This window comes from Lactuca serriola, chromosome 4 (genome assembly GCF_051521515.1).
Source record: "Lactuca serriola cultivar US96UC23 chromosome 4, Lser_US96UC23_V15, whole genome shotgun sequence".
Lineage (NCBI taxonomy): Eukaryota > Viridiplantae > Streptophyta > Magnoliopsida > Asterales > Asteraceae > Lactuca > Lactuca serriola.
In genome coordinates this window covers 303,250,377-303,275,383 of record NC_136411.1, presented here as the reverse complement: position 1 = coordinate 303,275,383, position 25,007 = coordinate 303,250,377, and positions in this window count along the sequence as shown.

Sequence of the window (25,007 nt, the reverse complement as noted above, 5' to 3'; positions counted from 1 at the left end):
AATTTGTTTCTCTATTTTGTTTCAAAATGCATGTAAAAATATCGTCGCCACAAAAAGATCAAGTGTCAAATATAAACCTATTTTGGATGGCTATTTTTTTATACTCGATGTGTTTGTCACATAATTGATTGATTGGTGTAAGATGTATTGGATTAGGTGTCTAGGTCCATAACTATAATTGGTATATTTTTAAATTGATAGTTGCACAGTCCTTTTGGGTTGTCCTCAAACCTAGCAATTGGACATGATGAATTTTCGACAGAGAGATTAATTTATTATGTGATTAATAAATTAATATAAATATTTTATTAGTATATTATGAGAATAAACTAATAATTAGAAATAGTGATGTTTAATTAAGAATTAATTAGAAATTAACCAGAAATAATTTTGGGGTTAATTTGATTAAAAAAAGTATAGGGTTTAAAGTGTAATTTTGTTCAATAGTAGAACAAGAGGCACTCTAGAACTTTCCCAGAGCCTTGGACAATTTTTAGGAGCTGTTTAGAGTTCTAGAATTATCCTTGGAGGATAATAAAAAAACTAGATAATTACCAATTCAAGATAATATTATTATATTGGTTTTAGGGTTATCTAAGGTTTTCAAGTTGTATTATACAAGGACCCCTAAGCCGTTCATTTTCAGCAAGTTCAATTCCTCAAGGGATAACTGAAATTCTCCTCACTCCTCTCCTCTCTCTATAGTCTTCCAACTTGCTAGCTTGGGTGTGAACCATTAGAGGCACGGCAATTGTGGTGCTTGCTTCCAATAGATCTAAAAGTGAAGGATTATTGTTATTTACTATAATAACAATAGCTTATGTAATCCTAAACCCTTTCTTGTGTTTTTCGAAAATTACTTAGGGTTTCTAGGGTTACTTATTTGATGTTCATAGTTATAAGTTCAATAGTGAAAACATAGATCCTTAGGTTACATGTGAACTTAAGGGTTTTAAGTTTATTTGTTTTGCATAAATCCTATCAGTGGTATCAGAGCATTTGTTTCATTTTTCAATTAAATGGCTATTACTGTTGAATTTGATAAATTAGGGTTTAAAAAAATTAAACCCTAAAAGCCAACATTTTCGAATAGGGTTAGAGTTTTTCGAAATCCTAGCCCCTTCCCCTTGGATTTCGAAATTAGGGTCAAGGTTTTGAAACTCTAGTCTTCCTCCCCAATTTTTCGAAAATTTCAAGGTTGTTAGGGTTTCCTAATTTTAGTAATTATTATTTTACTTTCCTAAAAAGTAATAATTAAAATTTAGATAACTCCTACGTCCTAATTTTCGAAAATTAGAGGGTTAGGATTAAGATTAAATTATTTGATTAATTTTATTAGTTAATCCTTATTTGATTTAATATATTTAATTAATTATTAATTAATAGATAAACATTAAATCAAATTTTGGTTTATTTTATATTTACATTAATTGATTATTAATTTTCAACATTTACAAGTTGAATAAACCTAGTATTTTGAAAAGTTTAAAATACACTTATATATATATATATATATATATATATATATATATATATATATATATATATATATATATAGAGAGAGAGAGAGAGAAAGAGAGAGAAAGAGAAAGAGAGAGAGTGAGAGAGAGAAAGAGAGAGAGAGAGAGAGAGAGCTAGGTTCAAATGTAGATTGACATCTATTGTGTGGACGTGTGGATAATGCTATTCTGTGAGAATTACAAAGAAAATATGTAGTTTGATAATATGTATACGTTCAATCTTATATAATTATTTTAATTATTAAGAATTTTCACTAATTAAATCGTCTATAAGGTTATTATACACAATTTTTAATTATTCTCATTCTGTCAGAATGTTATCAGGATGTTTATTGAGTCGTATTCTGTAAGAATTAAAATAAATAAAAAAGATGAATGAGAACAAAAATGAATTAGAATTGGTGAGAATCCATTAAAATAACAATAGTTCTTTGAGATTGAACGTATTCACATTAGTAAACAACATATTCTCTTAGTAATTTTCATAAAATAGCATTATCCACACGTTCACACAATAGTTGTCCATCCACATTATAACCTAACCCTATGTATATATATATATATATATATATATATATATATATATATATATATATATTCATGGTAATATATTATATGTATAAGAATCAGTCAGTCAAATCGCTAGTACTCCTTATTCATGAAGCCATACTACAAGGGGAGTTTAAGGAAGCAGCCTATAAAATGACCGCCATTGGTTATCGATTCTTACCCACCGACAAGGTTTTACATATTATTTTGATGATAAGAATGGTTCTATTTCTGCTTATAAAAATGGTGTGTTTTATTTTGAAGATTTACCTTGTGATGGTGTGTATGAAACTGTGATGATTGTAGACATTTTAGAAAATAGTGTTTTTCATATTAATTCGTTTAATGGTATAGACAAAGCGTGCTTGTGGCCTTTTTATCTTGGACATGTTAGCAAGAAACACATGGCCCAATTCTAAAAGGATGGAGTGTTTGTATCATTTGAGAGTTACGATTGCTAATCGGATTTTGAAGTTGTACTTGCATTTATAGTTATTAGACTTATCCAAGTGGGAGACTGTTGGATTAGGTGTCTAAGCCCATAACTATATTTTGTATGTACTTGACCCGGTTGTAGCATGGTCCTTTTGGGTTGCCTTCACCAGAGCAACTTGACTGGATGAATAATGGAAAAAGAGGTTATTACGGTTTATTAATATATAATATGAATAATATATTATAAGAGAAATCATATTGGTTAATTAATATTGGTCAAGAATTAATTTTGTGGTCAAAAGATATTAATTGAACCTATAGGACTGGAATTGCAATTATAAGATAATTGGATTTTGGGATGTGGATCCCTTAGAAGGGGGTGGATGAAATCAAGGGGAAGCCCACATTGAATTTGTCCAAGCCTTGTTTCTGGTAGGTTCCTGTGGACTGCTTAAGGCCTAAGCGATCCAATTAGGGCTTTGACTGAAACCCTAGTAGCTCACTTATATAAAGGACCCTAGGCTTCACAATTTAGGCTACCACTTGAACCCACGAGATCATAGAGTCAATTTTGAGCCTCCTTCCACTCTCTCCAAGATCATACAACATGCTTTGGTGTTTGTGTTTCATTAGAGGCATCGCATTTGAGGTGCTAGGTTCTCAAGAGCTCAAGATCTTTAAGCTACAATTGAAAGGTAATTTCCTAACCTTGGTTTAGTTATGATTTTCGATTTTTGTATGCTAGAATTAGGGCTTACAAGCTTTGGATGATTTGCATGTACAATTAGAGAAACCTAAATCCAAAGCTTTAGGGTGTGCATGTGCACCATAGTGTTGATGTTATGCTCAAAACACATCAAATTATAGCAGATATGGCTATATCTACTTAATCAAGCATAAATCAGAAACCTTTGAAAAGTTCAAGGAGTTTAAATAAGAAGTAGAGAATTAATTGGGAAGGAAGATAAAGATGCTTAGATCCGATAGAGGTGGTGAGTATCTTAGTATCGAGTTCTATGACTACCTCAAGGAATGTGGTATAGTTTTACAATTGACTCCTCCTAAAACACCAAAACGTAATGGTGTGACTGAGAGGCGTAATCGGACATTTTTGGACATGGTTCGTTCCATGATGAGTCGAGCTTCACTTCCAATCTCTTTTTTAGAGGTATGCCTTAAGACTGCCACCCACATTCTTAATTTTGTCCAACAAAGAAGGTTTCCAAAACACCTCACGAGATGTGGACAGGGAAAGTTCCCTCGTTAGCACATATCAAGGTTTAGGGTTGTGAAGCTTTCGTTAGACAAAAGACTCACGAAAAGCTTGAACCTTAAATAGGGAGATGTATTTTCATTAGCTACCCACAGAAATCCTTTGGATATTATTCTACAAACCTAGTGAGAACGTGGTCTTCATAGCACGAATGGGAGCTTTCACAAGAGAGAGATCTCATATGAAAAGAGGACAGTAGGAGTACCAATGATCTTAAGAAATTCAAGAGTCATATAATGAAGGAACTTCTGAAAATGCTAGCGCTCAACCTGAGGAAGAAATTTCAGTTGAACCAATTGACAATTCATTACCTCTTAGGCGTTCGAGTAGGGTTAGCATTCCCCCTGTGTTGTATGGTTTCCATATAACGACAGAAGACAATACATTTATCAGTGATAATACCTTGGAAGATTTGGATGAACCAACTAACTAAAAAGAAGCTATGGTGAGTCCTGAGTCTGCCAAGTAGAAAGAGGCAATGGACAGCATGATAAAGTCCATGTATAACAATCAAGTTTGGAATCTGGTTGATAATGTAACAGGTCGTAAGACAGTTGGATGCAAATGGATCTTCAAGAAGAAGACTAGCATGGATGGAAAGGTACACACTTTCAAAGCTAAACTGGTTGCGAAGGGCTTTACTCAAACCCTGGGGGTTGACTATGATGAGAGCTTCTCACCAGTAGCTATGATTAAATCTATTAGAGTGATGCTAGCCATAGCTGCATTTCATGACTATGAAATATGGAAGATGGATGTCAAAACCGCTTTCCGTAATGGGAAGTTGGCTGAAGATGTTTATATGATTCATCCAGAGGGCTTTGTGGATGCAAAGTACCTTAATAGAGTGTGTAATGTTGAGAAATCAATCCATGAATTGAAAAAAGCATATCGTAGATGGAATCTTTTCTTTGATGAGAAAGTTAATGAGTTTAGCTTCTCTAGAAGTGAAGATGAAGCTTGTGTATATGTCAAAGCTAGTGGGAGTATAGTATAGTAACCTTCCTGGTATTGTATGTTGATGACATACTTATAGGAAACGACATTCCAACTTTGCAAGAAGTGAAATCTTGGCTTGGAAAGTGTTTCGCTATTGTAACATCCGGATTCCCAGGTATAATATTCTATTCTTTTATTTTTGGAGGATGTGAAGGGACTCGGCGAGTTGGTGCTTAGACTCCCCGAGTAGGGTCATAGATTCTTATCCAGGTTCATGGATGGGATCGGCGAGTTCATGAGTGGACTTGGCGAGTCCATGATGTTTAATGAAACCCTAATTTCCTGGGTTTGGGACCTATTTAAAGGCCCTTAGGGCCGTCATTTGCGGCTACCAAACCCCAGAGAGAAACCCTAAAGGAGCTAGAGTGTTTGTAAGAGGATATGAGCCATTTTTTGATTTTGTGGTTGATTCTTGCAAGAAGGAGGTGTTTCCAGCTTAGAGGAGACCAAGGAGGTTGTGCATCTGTGGATTTCGAGCAAGAGACTTCATCTTTGAGGTATTATATCGCCCCTTTATCTGTTTTGTTGAAGGAATCTATAGATGTAGAGTTTTATGACCTTTATTGGAAGAAAATTGTGAGGATATGGCCCCTATTCACTTTGAGACTTTAGATCTGGACCCATAGTGGTCTAAAGAGCTTATCTCAGCTTGCTTTATGTTGAGCTAAGGATGTTACTTTTGGGGCAAAATCACCAAGTGAAGCCTCCTAGACGTCCCATGAGTGTCAAGATTCGAACTTTACGTGTTTATCAGGCTTGGGAAAGTCAGATCTATGGATCCAAGGAACAGATCTGACCTCAGGAGGCCATTTGAGTTTGTACACGGCATGAACTCGCCGAGTCCAAGGGCAGACTTGGCGAGTCGGGTTAGGGTTTCCCGTAAATCACTCAGTGAGTGGACTTGCCGAGTTAGGGGAATAACTCAGTGAGTCAGATGGGGATTAGAGGACTGGAGTTCATAGCGGAACTCGCCGAGTTGATCTTGAGACTTGGCGAGTTGAGTCGAGGTGGCCCCGCGATTCATGCCAGGTGTGACTCGTCGAGCAAGGGGAGGAACTCGACGTGCCAAGCGAGGCTAGAGAGTTAGTGGACACGTGTAGACTCGCCTAGTCGCCTAAGTTCACTCGACGAGTCGGGTCAAAGTTTGACCATTGACTTTTGTTGACTTGTAGGATTTGGTCAACAATATGGCCTTTGAGCTAAAAGAGGGGTAAAATGGTCTTTTGCCTTCTGAGGGTGCCAAGAGAGGGTTGAGTCTAGTCCCGAGAGTTATATTTATGAGAATATTTACTTTATGTGATTAGGCGGAGACTAGATTGTATTTCTACCGAGTCAGAGATTTACCGAGACATCTGAGGTGAGTCTTCTCACTATACTTTACCTAGTATGGTACATAGATATGTGACAGTGTATTTAAGAGTTATGTGCCAGTACATTTGCATGTTATTTATGTGTTGAGATTTATTGTGATATGTGATATGCATGATTCAGAGTATATATAGTAGGACCAATGGGTCCATAAAGTTAGGGCCAGAGGGCCATAGAGAGTTGGGACTGGAAGGTTCCACTGAGACACATTGACCAAAGGGTCAATAGAGTTATAGCCTCGAGTGGCTAATATGTGTTAGAGTGGTATTTTAGGGAACTCACTAAGCAATTATGGTTACAGTGTTTTGTGTTGTGTTTCAGGTACCAGCGATGATCGCGGGAAGGCGCCGACATGACTCGTACACACGCACACTGGAGTTCATACGTTTTGATCTTGGAGTTTTGTACATAATAATGATGATACAATGTTTTAAAATGTGGATGTGAATGAAATTATATGGTTTTTAAAATGTGAAAAATTGTTTAAATTTTTACGGTGTTACAAGTTGGTATCAGAGCCTTGGTTTGAGGGATTAAGATGCATCTTCGGGAATATCTGAACTCAAACTGAGGATTTGAGGAAATTTTTTTGATAATAAAAGTAAATTTTTTTAAAAAGAGTTTTGAGACAAACAGAGCAGAGCCGTGTGTACGATCAGCCAGCGCCCGGGCAGTGATTTCCCAAAATACCCTTGTAATAAGTGTTACGAGATATATTATGTTATGTTATATGATGAGCTATACTATGCATGCTAGAGTAGACTAGGTATCCTTATTAGGACTAGAGTGGCTTGATATACATGATGCCTTAGTCTAGGAGTTTTGCTGCTAGGGATGCTTGAGAGTGTTTAGATATCAACGAGGAGCTGATGAGAGATCAGCTAGCGAGTAGCATATGAGTAGAGAGAGTAGAGTACTTGGGATTTGGGACTCTGGGAGGAGGACTTTGGATGAATGCTGATGCGGTGTGGACAGTAGTATTGGTCCCGTACTACCGAAGGCACCGGGTCAGTGCGCAACCCATGTAAGAATCCTTAGGGTACCAGAGACCAAGTAGGATTGGGGGTATCGAGTGTGTGTACACCCGAGCGTGTCTCTGATATCTTGTGTTGTATTTCAGAGAGGCATCATGGTGGGGATGCGCCACATACCAGGGACTAGTGGAGGGGGTGTGAGTGACGAGGAGCTCCGCCAGATGATTCATGATGAGGTGGCTGTTGCCATCCGCGCTGAGATTCCAAAGATGTTTGGGTCTATCAAGACCACTCTGATAGAGACATTTGACGAGATATACACTGCTCTTTCTGATGCTGCTGTTGCTGCGGCCACTGCAGCTGCAGCTACGGCTAGACCGCAAGGTGGTGATGCGTTGCTGTTCCGGGAGTTCAGCAACACAAAACCACCAGAGTTTGATGGGACCCAAGACCTGATTGCAGCGATGAGGTGGATTTCAGACATCGAGGGGTATTTCTTCACCTGATCATCCCCAGAGCATTTGAGAGTCCGGTTCGCATTCAACCAGCTTCGCTTGGGAGCGAAGGACTGGTGGAATTTTGTGACGGCGCATTATTCGCCTGCTGAGCTTGCTGAAGTGACTTGGGAGAGGTTCACTGCTATGTTCCGAGATGAGTACGTTCCCCAGGTGGAGAGGGAGCGTTTGGCCCAGGAGTTTCTGACCCTCAAGCAGGGTACTAAGTCTGTCACAGTGATTACGAAGATGTTCCATGAGCGGGCGATGTTCTGCCTAGAGCACGTGTCCTCCGAGCAGGCACGTATGAGCCGATATCTGAGCATTTTGAGGAGGGATATACGAGAGTTTGTGGCGAACTCAACGTACCGGACATTTGCTGAGCTTCAGGAAAATGCCTGGAATAGGGAGATAGAGTTGGAGACTCAGGATAGGGAGGAGGCTGAGTCTCAAGGGAGGGATCGGTGACCAGCGCAGTCTCAGCCGGCAGCTAAGCGGGCCAAGCCCACTGATTCGAGATCTGGGAGTCAGAAGGGCCGCACTTGTGGCAAGTGCGGCTGGAGCCATGATGGGGTGTGCAGAGCGGGGTCTTGCTACAAATGTGGCAAGGAGGGGCATATGGCCAAGGATTGCCCCAAGGGGTTTGCAGTATGCTTTCACTACAACCAGACCGGACATCGCAAGGCAGAGTGTCCACAGTTGCGAGGGACAGACCAGGGAGCACCTCAGGGATCTGCCCCTGCTACTATCAGAGCTACTAAGAGCTAGCCAGTGAAGGCCGAGGTACCGAAGGCAAGAGGGAGAGCCTTTCAGTTGACTGCAGAGGAGGTCCGTGCGGCGCCTGACGTCGTAGCTGGTATGTACCCTTTCTTGTATTTATTTTGATGTTGGGATATTGTGTTTATTTTATGTTATGCGTAGGTACTTTTCTTTTGAATTCTGTACCTGCCTTGGTGTTATTTGACTCGGGTGCGAGTCGGTCTTTTGTATCTTTGGCTTTTAGTCAGCACATCAGTATTAGTCGAGAGGCGTTAAGTCGACCTCTAAGAGTTTCCATCGCTGACGAGAGGACGGTGTATGCCGCCGAAGTGATCCGAGGATGTGTACTCGAGATTTTTGGCGTTGAGTTCCCGATTGATTTAGTTCCTATTGCGATGGGAGATGTCCGTGTCATCGTGGGCATGGACTGGTTGAGCAAAGTTGGAGCGGTCATCGACTACGAGAGACAGCTGGTGACTATACGAGACCCCAGTGAGGGAGTTCTTACGGTGTATGGCGAGGGTACATGTTCTGGGTCTGCATTTTGTTCGACCGCCAGAGCGAGACAGAGTCTACATCATGGTTGTAGAGGATTTGTAGCATATGTGATGGATGCGAGGGTTCATTCAGAGAGATCGAGGTTATTTGATGAGGTCCTGATAGTGCGTAAGTTTTCGGATGTATTTCCAGAAGAGTATTCGGGTGTGCCTCCGGAGAGGCAGGTAGAGTTCAATATCGATTTTGTTCCAGGGGGTTGCGCCTATCGCCAAGGCACCTTATCGCCTTGCGCCTCCAGAGATGCAAGAGTTATCCTCGTAGCTTCAGGAGCTGTTGGGGAAGGGGTTTATCTGGCCGAGCAGTTCGCCATGGGTAGCACCTATCCTTTTTGTCAAGAAGAAGGATGGTTCACACCGGATGTGCATTGATTACCGGGAGTTGAACAAGCTAACGGTCAAGAACCGTTACCCGTTGCCGAGGAGTGACGATTTGTTCGATCAATTGCAGGGAGCATCTTGGTTCTCTAAGATCGATTTGAGGTCTGGATATCATCAGGTGAGGGTGCGAGATGAGGACATCCAGAAGACAACATTCAGGACTCGTTATGGGCATTACGAGTTCGTGGTGATGCCTTTCGGACTCACCAATGCACCGGCAGTGTTCATGGATCTCATGAACAAAGTGTGCAGGCCGATGGTGGATCGCTCGGTGATCGTGTTCATCGACGACATATTGGTGTATTCAAGATCCAGAGAGCAGCATGAGGAGCATTTGAGGGAGATCCTCGGAGTTCTGAGATCGGAGAGGCTATATGCCAAATTCTCCAAGTGTGATTTCTGGTTGCGAGAGGTCCAGTTCCAAGGGCACCTCGTTAACCAGAAAGGGATATTGGTCGACACGGCCAAGATTAAGGTAGTGATGAGTTGGGAGGTGCCGAGGTCACCTACCGAGATCAGGAGTTTTCTAGGGTTGGCTGGTTATTATCGGAGATTTATTAGGGATTTCTCCAAGATCGCCGTGCCACTCACCAAGTTGACCTGGAAGGCTGTTGCTTTTTCATGGGGTCCAGAGCAGCAGGCCTCCTTCGAGACAGTTCGCCAGAGACTATGCAAAGCCCCAGTGTTAGCCATTCCAGAGGGGATGGAGGACTTCATAGTGTATTGTGACGCGTCGATATCGGGGTTGGGAGTGGTGCTTATGCAGAGAGGTAATGTGATAGCATACGCATCGAGGCAGCTAAAGCCTCATGAGATGAGGTATCCCACCCACAATCTGGAGTTGGGGGCAGTGGTGTTCGCCCTCAAGATCTGGCGTCACTATCTGTAATGGGGTTCGGTGTACCATATACACAAACCACAAGATCCTGAAGTATCTAATGGATCAGCCCAACCTGAATATGCGCTAAAGGAGATGGTTGGATGTGGTGAAGGATTACGATTGTGAGATCCTGTACCACCCGGACAAGGCTAATGTTGTAGCCGATGCACTGAGCCGTAGGGAGGAGGGCACCCCGATGTGAGATGTTTGTTTGAGATTGACAGTGATGACTCCAGTGTTCGACACCATTCGTGGCACCCATGCTAAGGTCGTGATACATGAAAGCCAGAAGAGAGAGCGAGTTGTCGGGCTGGTATCGGAGTTCGTTACCGATAGCCGGGGGCTTATGACATCTCAGGGTCGGATATGGGTACCGTATGTGGGCAGGACACGTACCATTTTGATGGAAGAGGCTCATCGATCGAAGTTCTCGATCCATCCTGGGGCCACTAAGATGTATTTGGACCTGAAGAGGGAGTATTGGTGGCCCTGTTTGAAGAGGGATGTCGCATGGTTTGTAGAGAGATGCTTGACCTGTCGCAGGGTTAAGGCCGAGCACCAACGTCCACATGGTAAGCTGTAGCCGTTAGAGATTCCTGAGTGGAAATGGGAACAGATTACCATGGATTTCATCACCAAATTGCCGAGGACTGTGAGAGGTGTCGATGCAATTTGGGTGATTGTGGATAGGTTGACGAAGAGCGCTCAATTCCTTGCTATTAGTGAGAGCTCTTCCGCGGAGAGGTTGACAAAGATGTACATGAGAGAGGTGGTATCGTGACATGGAGTTCCGATCTCGATTGTCTCAGATCGAGATGTCCGTTTCACTTCCAGATTCTGGAAGAAATTTCATGAGGAATTGGGTACGAAGCTGCGTTTTAGTACCGCATACCACCCACAGATTGACGGGCAGAGTGAGCGGATGATTCAAACGCTCGAGGACATGCTCCAAGCATGTGTGTTGGATTTCAGTGGTAGTTGGGACACGTACTTGCCCTTGTCAGAGTTTTCCTACAACAAAAGCCATCATTCGAGCATTGGTATGCCACCCTTTGAGCTGTTGTATGGGAGGAGGTGTCGGACCCCCATTTGCTGGAGAGAGGTAGGGCAGCGTGTGATGGGTGGTACTGAGATCGTGCTTCAGATGACAGAGCAGATACAGCCGGTCAGACAGAGGTTGTTGACCGCTCAGAGTCGCTAGAAGAGTTATGCGGACAGGCGCCGGTCCGAGCTTGAATTTCAGGTCGGCGATTTTGTGCTCCTGAAGGTCTCTCCTTGGAAAGGAGTGATCGGATTCAGGAAGAGGGGCAAGTTGGGGCCCCGATATATTGGTCCTTTCAGGGTGATTGCGAGAGTAGGAAGGGTAGCCTACCGATTGGAGCTAGCTGCAGACTTGGGTCAGATTCATGACACCTTCCACGTGTCACAACTGACAAAGTGTATAGCCGACGAGTCGGCAGTGGTGCCATTAGAGGATATTCAGGTGGATGCGAGCCTGAACTATGTTAATAGACCGGTGGCGATTAGGGATCGTAAGATCAAGGTTCCGAGTAACAAGGAGGTGCCTCTGGTGCAGGTCCAGTGGCAGCATCGGAAAGGGTCAGAGTTGACTTGGGAGCCGGAGCGAGAGATGCGGGAGCAACATTCAGAGTTGTTTGCAGAGTAAGACTTCAAGGGAGAAGTCTGATTCTAGTGGGGGAGAATTGTAACATTCGGATTCCCAGGTATATTATTCTATTCTTTTATTTTTGGAGGATGTGAAGGGACTCGGTGAGTTGGTGCTTAGACTCGTCGAGTAGGGTCGCAGATTCTTATCTGGGTTCATGGCTGGACTCGGCGAGTTCATGAGTGGACTCGGCAAGTCCATGCTGTTTAATGAAACCCTAATTTCCTGGGTTTGGGACCTATTTAATGGCCCTTAGGGCCGTCATTTGCGGCTACCAAACCCAAGAGAGAAACCCTAAAGGAGCCAGAGCGTTTGTAAGAGGATAGGAGCCATTTCTTGATCTTTGTGGTTGATTCTTGCAAGAAGGAGGCGTTTCTAGCTTAGAGGAGACCAAAGAGGTTGTGCATATGTGGATTTCGAGCAAGAGACTTCATCTTTGAGGTATTATATCGCCCCTTTATCTGTTTTGTTGAAGGAATCCAAAGATGTAGAGTTTTATGACCTTTATTGGAAGAAAATTGTGAGGATATGGCCCCTATTCACTTTGAGACTTTAGATCTGGACCCATAGTGGTCTAAAGAGCTTATCTTAGCTTGCTTTATGTTGAGCTATGGAGGTGTTGAGCTAAGTATGTTACTTTTGGGGAAAAATCACCAAGCGAAGCCTCCTAGACATCCCATGAGTGACAAGATTCGAACTTTACGTGTTTATCAGGCTTGGGAAGGTTAGATCTATGGATCCAAGGAACAGATCAGACCTCAGGAGGCCATTTGAGTTTGTGCATGGCATGAACTCGCCAAGTCCAAGGGCAGACTCGCCGAGTAGGGTTAGGGTTTCCCGTAAATCACTCAGTGAGTGGACTTGCCGAGTTAAGGGAATAAATCTGTAAGTCAGAGGGGGATTAGAGGACTGGAGTTCATAGCGGAACTCGCCGAGTTAATCTTGAGACTCGGCGAGTTGAGTCGAGGTGGCCCCGCAATTCATGCCAGGTGTGACTCGTCGAGAAAGGGGAGGAACTCGACGTGCCAAGCGAGACTAGAGAGTTAGTGGACACGTGTAGACTCGCCGAGTCGCCCAAGTGCACTCGACGAGTCGGGTCAAAGTTTGACCATTGACTTTTTTTGACGTGTAGGATTTGGTCAACAATGTGGCCTTTGAGCTAAAAGAGGGGTAAAATGGTCTTTTGCCTTCTGAGGATGCCAAGATGTCACACCCCAAAACTGGAACGGCGGAAACGTGCTGGGGTGGATGATGTCATGTCAAGTATCACAACACATGCATTATAGTAATCAAAGTACAACAAAACATTGCATTAATAGTAATAGTTTTACTTGGTTTACATTACCATACATCAAAGTAATACAAGTAAATATAATAAGTACAACATGGTACTAAGCTATCTTCATCAACAGCTCCGGGGATGTACCTGTCTAATGCTGACCTGAGAATACAAGTTATTTGAAAAGCGAGTATCAGCATTTTTACAAATGCTGGTGAGTTCATAAGTATTTAGTGGCATTTTATCCAAATAACTTAATAAAAGTGGTAGTTTTAGAGTATCCATTACATTAGTGTCTTTTCCAGAAAATCCTATATTTTCTTTAATAAAAGCAGTCTTCTACCAAGACTGGACGGAGTTATATGGTAAAAAGTAGTTTTCCCTTAATCGCTATCATTATAAAAATACAAAATTTAACTATTAAAGAAAGAAAGAGGAATCAAGGAAAATAACATATGCCTCAGCAGTGAGGACTGTTGACTAAGGCAAAAGGAATCATATACTCTAGGAGAGTATCGAACAAACGACACGCCTGGCTCAGTCTAACAAAGAGAGACACAAACCCCAGACGGTACCAAATGAAAGGTACGGCTAGCAAGGTCTAAAAACAGAGGATACAGACCCCAGACAGTATCAAATGAAAGATACAGCTAGTAAGGTCTAAAACAGAGAATACAGACCGCAGACAGTGTCAAATGAAAGATACAACTAGCAAGGTCTAAAAACAATGTGACTCTGAGAGTGGGTTTCCAGCATACAGTGTAAATTGCTGGTGAAATACCGTTACCTTAAGGCCATGAATTATAAGGTAAGTTGGGATACTCGTAACCATACTAACCGACACTAGAGTACCCGACGCCCTACAAGCGTCTATAAAATGTGACATTTGTCACCCCTTGGCTTGGTAGGCCGTGGACTGTAGCTAGCAGTCAGGGTGCGGGGGTGTCAATCCCGTATAGATCTATACACACAATGTCCGCTCTCCCTACAGGAGACTCTGGTTACCAACTAGACGACGGAGAAGGCCGTGTCCCGAAGATGCATCCCAAATAGTGGGTAGTGGGTTTTCCAATATAAGTGTTGAACTAGAGGTAGAGACTCATAACTGAACTGACTAGAGTAAACCTATATGGCTATGCTCGTATACATAATATATAACTAATGAATCAAACGACCTTCGGATGGACATCCGATCCCACCGGACCACATCTCAACGAAGAAAAGGAAATAGGGCAGACAAGCCTTCCTAAGTCCTTCAATCATTATTTATGTGAATCTATACAAGCATAGACATACCTCTAACTACGTTTGAGTGTGTAATAAGTGGAAACATATCGTGAAGTATAACAAAATCGTGTGAAATGACCGAATCGTGAAGTATAAGCGTACAGTGTGGATTATCCGAATTGTGAAGTATAAGTGTACAGTGTGGAATAACCGAATTGTGAAGTGTAAGCCTACAGTGTGGAATAACCGAATTGTGAAGTATAAGCGTTACCAAATATAAGTGTATCACGAAGTAGAAGCGACAACAAGTGAAGTAAGAGTGTCTAACAGGCATAAGCGACTACAAGTATAGGCGAAATAGAGGCAATAACAAGTATAAACGCATCACTAAGTGAAAGCGTTATCAAGTAGGAGTTTAAACTAAGAGGGAGTATTAAAACATGGAAGAAAACCTTTATTCTTGAGAAAATCACGACAGGGTAATCTTTTGTAAAATAAGTTTGAAAACCTTTGGAAATCCTTTGAAAAACTCTCATAAATCAGTTTTAAATGAAACATTGATAAAACAATATAAGTAAAAGATTTGAATAAGTGAAAACATTTTAGAAAATCATTTATAGTATCATACTCGGTAAAACAGTTAACAGTGTGGTAAATCCTTGTGCATGCGGGTTATCAATCACATGTGATTGATATGATAACTGGCATGTTTAACTTGTATCCCCCCTTATAAAACATGTAAAAACATTTAAAAGGTTCATTCAGGGGTATGAACTCACCTGGTGTTAGTGGATCCGACGAAGGTGCCGGTTGGGTACTCGGTGTCAAGTAAGGACTTGGACACACTTAGTGACCTATTTAACATATGATAACATATGTTCACATACAATTAGTACATTTAATGCTAATTAAACAAGTATACGCACTCTAAGGAGCGGAAAACACTTTGGTTAAGTGTTTGGGGTGTCCCGGGTAACATCTAAGGGCTTGAATGGCTTAGGAATGGAGTTTACTCTCCAAGAGTAAACTCTCCATATGGTGTTTACGGCCCTGGGACAACTCCCCATGAGTTTACGGTCGTAAACTCATGGTGAGGGGGTTCTAGGATGTTTAAAGACTTTATCTTGATCGTGGAATTTTGCTAGGTCCAAATCTAAATTGTATGAGTGGATTTAAGGGGTTTAAAGGGACCATATGGGAGTTTACGGCCCATGAACCACCCATATGGGAGTTCACAGCCGTGAACTCCTACCCTCTTTATTTTATGGAAGTTTAAGGCTCTTATTTCAATCCTAGTAATTATACAAGGCTATAGGGTGTTTGGGGTTCCAAGAGTGCACTCCCTTGGAGTTTATGGTCCAAATGACCACTCCTTGGGAGTTTATGGCCGTAAGCTGTTGGCTTGGCCGTGAACTCTCATGCACCCCTTTAAACTTTGATTTTAAGCCCTTGATTCAACCCTAGCATTTTCTAGTGAAGATATAAGGCCAATTAGGGGGTTTAAAACTACCATTTGACATGGTTTGGAGGTGTTTACGGCCTAAGCATGTGCTTGGGCCGTAAACTCCTTTTTACCCCTCATTTCATTGTGTTTAATTGTTCTAAACTCGAAATAGCAAGTCCCTAATTTATGTCTTAAGCCTAAGGGTGGTTTGGAAGTGTTTTTGGGGCATTTTTGCAAGGATTAGAGGTGTTTATAGCCTAAGCATGTGCTTGGTCCGTAAACTCTCTTTTATGCCCTAAAACTTATTGTTTTGGTGTTTAAACACTCCTAGATAAATTCCCTAACTAGTATCCAAGCTCAAATAAGGAAGAATCGGGACTTTTGGCCACTTTTGGGGTGTTTACGGCCTAAGGAGGCTCTTAGGCCGTAAACTCCTTTTTCATGTCCCAATCATGTTATTTTTGAGCTATAAAGACAATAATGCATGTTTAGAACAAGTTAGGGTTGAAGATCTTACGTTTTGGAGGCGGAAATTCGCGGATTTGAGGCTAAAACGAGCTTTATGAGAGAGAGTATATAGAGAGAGTGATATGGGAGTGGGAAAAGAGTGGAATGAAGTACAGTCCCCGTTATATAGGGGCTTGAGTTGGGGCTCAATGGGAATCTACCCGATACTGCCGTTATACGGGGCTTTTGGTCGCACCCGATTTAGTGGTCGTAATAAAATTTAACTTTTTCCAAATAAATGGAAATGTAATTTACAAGCTTTTACTTTATTTTATCATGACGATAACGACATAAAATATAAATAAATGAAACGTTTATTTATTTGGCAACCTCCAATTAACGGAACTTTTATAAAATGGAATATTCCGTTAACGGTAACGGGGTGATGTAACATAATAAACTTTGGGTTGTCACATCATCCCCCCGTTAGAGGGAATTTCGTCCCGAAATTCAGGTCTAGGCAAGGTAGTAGGTATGAATGACCAAGTAGAGGCAGGAGGGTACTTCCTATTTTTTTGTCCTCGCATTCCCAAGTGAACTCTGGTATGAGTTTGTCATTCCAACAAACCTTCACCTACGGGATACGGATTCCGACTCATGTAGTTAGCGAGTTCCGACTGGTGTATCTACGAGGTTAGGGTTCTCAATGGTCTCTATCAAGATGAGTGGGATACGAAGAGTGACGTCGGGTAAACACATATGAAGTCTAAGAAGTGGATCGATCGGGTGTGAAACTTGTGGAATATCCGGAAGTAGTAGTGGTCTAACGAGGGTTGGACCAAATCTCCGTGAGGATTCTCAGATGGTCCTAAGCTCTCGGAAGGGTAGAGCTTTTTAGTGCTTAGAACATAGTGTACTTCTATGGCAAGATCATCACTGACGTGATCGCCATTCCGAAGTTCCTAACGTTCTCACTTGTACTGGATGTGTAGTCCTTCAGGTTAGTTCTTAGGAAGCTCAGGTTGTCTTTGGTTTCGCGTTTCCTGTCAATTGGCTGTTAGAGACTTTCTAGATCATCGGATGGGTTGTGTGTCTATGGTTATCTGCTTGCTATAGAGTGTCTATCTCAAGCTCGTGCAAAATGAACCTGCACTAATGAATCTTAAGATATGGAAACCCTCAGGGTCGGGGAGATAGGGTTTCGCCAGACGAGTGTTGGACTATCTCGGGAGGTGGTTCTACTATTTATGTGTGAGATAGTATTCATGGAACACGTAATAGTCCAATGAATCTCTAAGACTTTGGTTTATTTTAGTGCGGAAAGCGCATGCTCCTGCATAACCCCTCGACTAACACCAAGGCTGGTGTCAAGTATATAATCTCTTTGGGATCTGGGTCATGAGGCTTAACGTAACTACTTTCGCACTTTGATCATGTATTCTTGGCTGCGGAGGTTATCCGGTGGTTCTCGGTATTCTAGTGCTTACTTTGGAGAATGAAGTCTACCGTCTACAGGGCGACGACGATTTCCTCCATGCGAGAGGGTGGAGGGTTATAGGCACTACTCGTCTGTAACAAGGTGGACGAAGTGCATGAGTAGTGCGAACATCTTCTGCAACTACTTTTCCGAAGTTACTGAGTGTTTCTCGGTCTAGGTCAAATCTAGTGAGTTTAGGTTCCCATCACTCGGAACTTTAATCCTTTTGCTAACTGAGGGTGTTAGCTACTATGTGGGCTTAACGGTATGACCACAAATTTCGGATTTACGTCATTATAGTAGCACAACCCGCAACGGTTCTCTTGACTCCAGCTCCTATTTTATGGAATAGGATGAAGGGCTTCACTATGAGGTTCGTGGTAGAGCCCATACCCGGCTTAACCACTAATACTTGGTGTATGCAAGATGTATATAAATGAGGTCGGTAGGATGTTCAGTTGTGCGACTCCACCCTAGACCCACAACCCAATGAGGAACAGGGAGTAGGGAGGAAGCACACATCTTAAATCTTTTTGATCTCAACTATATACCACCCTTAAGCATATACCTGGTTATAGTGGTCAGTCTTAGGAGTTCTATTCTCTGGGTTCACGAACCTGATGTGCGAGGTGCGAAGGGTCTTTCTGGGGAATCTATGAAATATGCTTCGGATGGTTATTGTCTTCTGGAGTATCTGCAGGGTCTTTCGCTTCGGTTTCCATCTGACTAAGAGGGGTTGGTCAACAGCGCGTGGTACCCTTCTCTCGGGTACTTCGGAAGGTTTGAGATAAGAGGGACGACTGACGGATCGTATTAGGTTTGATTATTTGTATTATGTTTAGGTTCGGAAGAACCTTTATTTGCCGACATGGCTATGGAGAAAGTTCTTTTTACACAGCACTAGGGATGTAAACATGGTTGCACTACGTCAAACCATGATCGATAGAGTCGTCGAAATTTGCATACTTCGACATGACATAAAATGAGGGTCGATAGAGTCATGCGCCGATCAGGCACACCAGTTCTAGGCGTCTCGGGTTTCATCCTGTGTATCACTGTCGCGGATACTTGGACCGATAGAGTCGATGCGGAACTATAGAGAGTCCTAAGTGTTTCCAAGTAGAGTACTTTTTCATGAATGGATTCTCACGAGGCATTTCTATAATCGCCTAACATATACTAGTCATGTATAATTAAGGTGGGGAGGACTGTTGACTGAGCGACTCCGTCCCAAATCCACAACCAAACGAGGAACAGGAAATGAGGCGACATTCACTCACTCTAGGTCTATCCATTTTAACTACACATGGCCGTAACGTATATGTTTAGCCATTATAGTTTTACCTGATGAATTTTAAATTTTATAATAGTGCTGCGACTTTCGCCTTAATGGGGAAGTATTTACATTTGAATTAGCCTCTTAATATTTTGCGTTAGTTATCTGAGATTGAGAGACGTACCAAAGATCTATCGGGTTCCTTGATGCTTCTCCTTAAGCAGTAGAGTTAGACTCCTCCTGCGTCTTTGTTGTTCCCTTCTGTTGGGCAATCCTTCTTGAAGTGTCCAATCTCACCACATAAACAGCAAACTGGATTGGGCGTCACGTTGGTGATTGATGCAATAGGCTCCACCAGAGTTCTGCATACACGAGCAGTATGCCCCTTCATGTTGCACCTAGCACATATGAGTTCCCGGCAGACACCATGATGATGGTAGCTACACTTGCTGCAGTGGGGAAGGTTTCCTAGGTATGGTCTTTTTGAAGTCAGAAGGGAAGGATGGACAGGGGTATTGACTGCCTCAGCTCGTTGCCCTCCGGAAGGTCCTTGAGCCGAGGTACTTCCCTCCTCGATCTTGATCTTGATGGGTTTTGGTCATAAGACATCCTATGTGCTCATACAAACCCTAATGCTTGGATCTAGGTTTCTCTATTGTACATGCTTTGAATCCAAGACTATAAACCCTAATTCTAGCATATGGAAATCAATATTAACATATAATTAGGTTTAAGATAGTACCTTGATTGTTATGTAGCAATAACAATCCCAATTCCTCCTTGAATTGACTTTGGAAGGCTTAGAGTCACAAGTGACACTCCTCTAATGGCTCACAAACACCATAAGCAAGAGGATGAAGAGGAGAGAGGTTAGAGGCTGCCCAAAAACGTGTGAAACCCTAGAACAAGTCTTAGCTACGTTTTTGGTCCTTAAAGGATTTATATATAGTGAGGCAATTAGGGTTATCTAACAAGGAAACCCTAATTTAGTTGCTTAAGCCCTAAGCAACCCATGAAGCCCTTTCCATAAGGCATTGGACGATTTCATATGGGCTTCCCCCATAGAATTCATCCACCTTATGATATAAGGCAATCCATGGCCCAAATTGCAATTATCTTTTAATTACAATTCCAGTCCCTTAAGTTTAATTAATATCTTTTAGTCACAAAACTAATTACCAATTAATTATTGACTAATATTAATTAAACAATATGGTTTCTCCTTTAATATATTATTCCCATAATATATTAATAAATCATATTTAATCCTTTCTCTCCATAATTCATCCTATCAAGTTGCTTTGGTGAAGGCAACCCAAAAGGACCATGCACCATCGGGTCCAGTACATACCAAAATAGTTATGGACTTAGACACTAATCCAACAGTCTCCCACTTGGATAAGTCTAATAACTATTCTGCGTATGACTTCAGATCTTGATCTGCAATCGTAGCTTTCCAAAGGCGCTGTCAACTCTGATCATATCATATACGCGTGTCCTTAGATAAGGGATCATATATTCCTCCATTCTAGATATCACATGAGATAGATTTCAAATCATTCTCTTTGTACTATATCTCGATTCCGATTTATGAAGACCGACTAATTGAACAAATCAAATTAGCCCTAGCCCGGCCGAGCATTTACGTTTGTCATTACTAAATCATCGAGGGGCCCAAAGATATCGCTTTTATCCTACTTTGGATAAAAGGAATGGATAAACTTTGATACAATGCTTGCTTGCACTTACTCACCGAATCACACACAACAATATGTTTTATAACACCAAGTTACTAGTGCGTTTACATATTATCAATGTGCAACCGATTTGCAAGATACAACTCGCACATCTCCGTTTCAAGAATATAAGATGTTATCGTCTCACCAATCACTCGTGATACAATTCATGGAGTGATCCAAGTGAGTGTGGGTTTAATCCAATGCTCAAATCACATTCATAAGCACTCATGAACGTTGCAACAAACATTTGCTTATGTCTAATGCTCTTTAGACAATCCACACACCAATTCACGATAGTCTTCATTCATATCTACTTCCAACATATGAATGACTGTGGCCCGTTCGAATAATTCGATTATTCTTAATAAACTCAATTATTCTGGAAGTCAAAACATGCAAATGTGAAACACAAGAATAATACTAATCCCATATGGCCTTAAACCTTTGAGTATAAATAAAACGACTTTTATTTATCACCATATTGATTACTCATTATTTGTCGTTTCGGGTAATCAACTTCTTATTTGAATTACTACACTTGTCCCATGCTCCTAGCATGCACACAATGTTTACCTATGGTTCTTACTTTGTGAAATAGATCACATTGAACACATTTCCAATCATTCTCATTTCACAACTCCAAATCCTTTTTCATAAGTTTAAGAATATCAAATTCTTGCCACTTATAGAATATGCTAGATTCTAACATTTTATGCAACTATCCTTTCGTAATGTCACTGCACCAAAGTCACAAAGACTTTTGCCAATGATGTTACAAAGTCCTCTATCGGAGATTGTTACAAGACAATTCCTTAGATATGATGTCTCTCACTCAAAGTACATTCCTTTGAACATCTTTTTGCATAAAAGTTTCTAATCTTAGACATAGATTTTCAATATTCAATTCCCAATATGGACACGCTTCCATATTTTCCATATGACAACTCATTCTTAATAGAATCTTTTCTATTCATGATAATGTCGATATTTTCCATCCAATATGGAAACATTTCCATATTTTCCAATACTATACTTCCAACTACTCACAAGCGACCAATCCTCGTTGAACTTTGGATTGTCCTTTGATAGTTGTTTAATTATTTTAGTCAAAACCAATTCTAGTCCCTTTTCCCTCTAAATGCGCTCGACATTTGGAAAATTTTAGAATGGTCAAACATTAAAGCATTTTCAATCGATCCTATACCTGAAGCGTATGGGACACGACGCACAATGTTTTATTTGCTATGTTCTCAAAATTAGAATTGTGAAGAGGAATGATGTAATCATAATCGAACTTTTAAGAACACACTATGTACCCTTGACTAAATTTATTAACATTTCTCAACCTAAACCTTTAGATTTGAAATGAAGCATAATATTCTCTCCCTTAATTATAGCAAAACAACTATTCCATCCTTACAACTTTGCAAAGAATGACTCTTGTTTTCTATAATTAATATTGCCAACTTGCAATACTTTCCTTAATAATCATACAATCATAACATTTATGCTCCCACTATCATGATGATTATTATAAAACATAATATTTATTCTCCCAGTAGCTTCGACATGTATTTATAACCATCTTAACTTTCAGAAAAAAAACAATACCTATTGAATTTCTTAAGTCCATGTTTCTAATACTAAGTGCTTTGATAATCTTTTATCAAGGCTTCTTGAAGTCATACACCTTTGCCTTAGATAGTTCATATGTGTGTGTAAACAATTGCCAAACCTCACAATTCAAATTATGGAAAGGGATACTGTAACCATAATCGAATTCGAGAATGCAATTTTACAATCACTATCTTCTTAAAATCTTTCTTAGTGAAAGCATTTCCTCACAATCATTTTCATGAAGGAGGAAATCTTATGACACTTAGATTTAAATGATGTATATGTTCCTATCCATGTGAATTTGTTAAAACCAAAGCTTACGACAAATTCAAGCTCATATGGATCGAACTTTCTTGATCTCGATTTCTTGCCTTTATGGTAGCACAACTGCCCACCATGTCTTCCAAGTAGTTAAGCAGCTCACCTTTTCTCATCAATGTACTTTCCATTTATCAAGGTCCTTGCCTTTTATGCATTCAAATGAGAACTCATAGGACTCACATGCATAATTAACTCGATTGGACTGGCACAGAAACAAAATAATGTCAACACGATAGGTTGTAAACCTCAACTCATGTGCTAGTGATGATTGATAAGGTCTATTTGATTTGTTCTTGAAACCTTTCAAGACCATTAAGACTCCCACTTACTCCTTGACATATAAGATTCTCTTGTCAAAACATTTCTTGACAAACAAATATTCAAGAGTTAGTGTAACTTTTATCAAAACTCTTCATAAATTGGTCCTGGTTGGTCTTTGTCTTATCCAAGACATCACAACTTTCCCACATTTGATGAACGTTATAAACCTTTTAATACTTGTCACTCATTGTCACAATCTTAACTCTAAGACTTGTCATTGGAACAAAGTATGATAGACTTCTTGATTTAACCATTTCTTCAATCCTTGATTCCTCTTCTTAAACATACAATTGTGCTAAGATTTACTTAGAGGATCAGTTGAGATATGGTTCTTAATCATTAAGACCTATCATAAAGCATAAAAGGTACTCTCCCTTCTTCTTAGAATGGAGAAACTTTTATCTTTCTGCCTACTTGATTCTTCTTATTCGTTCTGCTATTGATCTAAACCCTTTAATCAATTCAGAATTACACTTAATCTTGTAAGTATAATCACATTTACTAAACCTTTAGTAAATCATGATGAATATCTTTGTTACTCTTATGGTGGACTTGATCAACACGCAACTTTGTGTACTCGATCTCCTAGTCTTTCACTTGACACTTTGTCAATGAATTAGTCTAATTTCCAAATATGAAATTTCTCATTCATCGTGCAACCAAGTTGTGTGATTCGAAGTTTCTGTCCAATTGAAACTTGGGTGATGAGAAACTCTCCCTATTTGGTAAATTCTCGACTTTCCATAATATAATTAAGAATCAAATCCATTATTGCTAATAATAGAAACATTCAAACATCAATTTTTCACATACGCCATTGCAAGGATAAATAAATAGTATAAAATCAAAATTTTATTTTATTGCGGAAAAATTTGTCCTTACAATGCATCTAATTGAAAAACTTTGCTAATACATTTTTCTTAGCAATCTAATTCTAACTCTAAGTAGTAGCTCAAGAATCTAATCTTCAAGTAATGCGATCGAAATCCATTCCTTCTCGGTTAGATTCTGCTCACTTCTTCCCTTAAGTGTCCTTTTCTTTTTTTTGATCCTACAAAACATCAATTGTAATCTTATCACATTATGTTTTAAGAATCTAGACTAGAAACTTAAAAGAGTTAGTCAATGGATATTACCTAAAGCAGAGCCATACGTTTTGACTCTCCCATCTCTTAGATCTTTTACGTAAATAGGGCAGTTTCGTCTCCAATGCCCCCTCTCTTGGCAATAAAAGCAAATTGACTCTTTTGGAATAGCACATGGAACTACTTCAGACATCGCCTTTCTTTTATGATCAAACTTTTCGATCATTGCATGTGTTTCGTCGCCATTGTCTACATCCATAGAGCTCTCGAAGACAGATTCACCAATCAACATTGCTTTTCTATTGCGCCAAACCATTGCTGATTTAGCAGCAATAAGCATATAGGTGAGATCTCTAAGGGTCACGTCGCAGCTCATCATATAGTACTCTCTTACGAACTCACTATATGAGTTAGGAAGTGACTGAAGAACCCAATCAACAGCCATTTCCTCACAGACAACGGATCCCAACATTCTTAACCTATCAATGTGTGACTTCATCCCTAGGACGTGTGCAAACACCGACTTTCCTTCTTTATGTTTACTTGCCAAAAGGGATTGAGTGATCTTGAACTTTTCAAGCCTTTGAACTTGTGGGTTAGGGAGAATAATTTGAGGAGGAGGAGGAAGTGAAGCATGATCTCTTGTTCCTCGATCGAATCGTGGAATATCATCTTCATGTGGAATGCTTGTTCCACGGGATTTGAGAAGACCATAGTTGTCAACCTTTGAAAATCAGGAGAAAACGAATTCAAGTTAGTTGATTGATTGAGTCCTTAGTAAATCATCCAAATGAGATACTAAGGCTAGGACCCAACACAATATTCTACAGCTCGGGAGAGGGATGCCGTAACCCAAATTGCAGAACATTTGAAGGTAAGTGAATGACGATTCACTAATTTCCACCACGAAAAACGAAAAAAG